Source organism: Neovison vison, chromosome 5 (assembly GCF_020171115.1).
Source record: "Neovison vison isolate M4711 chromosome 5, ASM_NN_V1, whole genome shotgun sequence".
Lineage (NCBI taxonomy): Eukaryota > Metazoa > Chordata > Mammalia > Carnivora > Mustelidae > Neogale > Neogale vison.
Genome location: NC_058095.1, coordinates 143,462,556 through 143,464,337, shown reverse-complemented (window position 1 = coordinate 143,464,337; position 1,782 = coordinate 143,462,556). Strand labels below are relative to the sequence as shown.

Below are 1,782 nucleotides of genomic sequence, written 5' to 3'. Positions count from 1 at the left end.
GAGAAAATAAAGATTTTTTTGTTTGTATCTGTTTGCTCCCTTTCCCACTCACATCTGGCCTAAACATTCTCTAGCAGTTCCCATCATAGTTGGAAAGATCTTAGTTTACAGGAAATAATGTTTGAATAGCCTGTTGGTCTACTACGGATCACAGCCAGAACACTTGATAATGTATTCTTCAATTTAAAAAGCATTAGTATGTAATAACTATGTGTACTGAATGTCATGCTATGGGGTCTAAATAAAGTTCCTTTCAGTATTTCCTTTTCCTATTCTATAGGAGGTTATTTGGGAAACCTTGTTAAAGATTGGCCTGAAGCAATACAATGGCCCTATATTGCAACAACTCAATGTCTCACAAAAATCAGTTATAGCTATGGGGTTTTGAATTATTCCTCTATAAGTAGTATCAGAAACAATAGGTTTCATGGTTGGCTGGTTCAATGGGTTTGATTTTTAGGCTTACAAAGAATATGGAAGAGAAGGTAGTATAAACATTTGTGAGAAAAGAGAAACCGGTTGAATATTCAAATACATATTATGCCATAAATACAATTAATTCTAGTTCTAAAATTTAGTTGCTGGTTTTGTTGATGATTCATCTTTTTGCTTAAGGCTTAAAACTATTTTTCCTGACTGTGAGAGCTCTATGAATTGAAGACTTAAACTGTTATTAGCATAAATGTTTTCTTTCCCCATTGAACTCTTATCACAGGAAATATAATTCTTTTTACCTGAGGCATTACTTGGTAATTAAAGAAAAGTGGTTTCGTAATGCTAATTTCTGTAATAAAAAGGAAATGTATGAACACATTAAACTGAAAATTGTAGTGATAATAAAAGGTGCATTTCACATGCCTCACCTAGAATAATGGCTTTCTTGTGTTCTAAAATAGAAATCTAAAGAGGAGTTATGGTTTTTTCATTTTATTTTCTCATATAATATTTATTCCATGAAAAGACTAAATATGCAAGTTGCTTGCTTAATTTTTTTAATTTTATGGGCTTCTTTTTTCTTTAGAACTTTGTAGATTTCCACATACATATTTTGCATGTATTTTGTTAGATTTATGGCTAAGTATTTCATTTCATAAAATTTCTTCTTCTTCTTCTCCTTCTTCCTTTTTTTTCTTTTTCTTGTAGCAAGACATTACCAAGCCCCTACTCATTGGACCAGAGACCCTTGTGGTGTTGGTGAAAGACTTGCCCCTCATGTAGCACACTAGCTATACTTGTGAGTTCATTAGCCAGCCAGCAGCCTGATGTAAGCTTTAATAATGTGCTATATTTTATTTTTTGTGGCAATATGAGTGGTGTTGTATTTTTAATTTCAATGTCAACTTATTTAGTGATAACATATAAGGAAGCAATTAATTTTTTAAACACACACTTTGTATCCTGCAATATTGCTATCATTGCTTATTTGTTCCAGAGTATTTTTGTTATTTGAGATTTTCTACACAGAAAGTTGTCATCTCTGAACAAAGGCGATTTCATTTCTTCCTTCCAAATTTATTTCTTTTCTTGTGTAATAGCATTACCTAGGACATCCAGTAGGATTTAAAAAAAAAAAAAAGATTTATGTATTTCTTTTAGAGAGGAGGGGAAGGGCAGCAAGAGAGAGAGAGAGTCGTAAGCATTTTCTGCACTGAGTGCAGAGGCTTATATAGGGGCAGTCTCATGACACTGAGATCATAACCTGAGCTGAAACCAAGAGCCAGAAACCTAATCCACCATGCCAATAAAAATCCAATAATATTTTTTAAAAATCCAGTAAGACTT

The 1,782-nt window shown here is 32.6% G+C and overlaps 1 non-coding gene across 1 annotated transcript; it reads right to left on the bottom strand.

Moving 5' to 3' along the window:
- Positions 1-1,135: 1,135 nt before the first annotated feature.
- Positions 1,136-1,286, bottom strand: LOC122908101. Its single transcript, XR_006384885.1, has one exon. It is a non-coding gene; the product is annotated as a small nucleolar RNA SNORA62/SNORA6 family (small nucleolar RNA).
- Between the last annotated feature and the right edge of the window lie 496 nt (positions 1,287-1,782).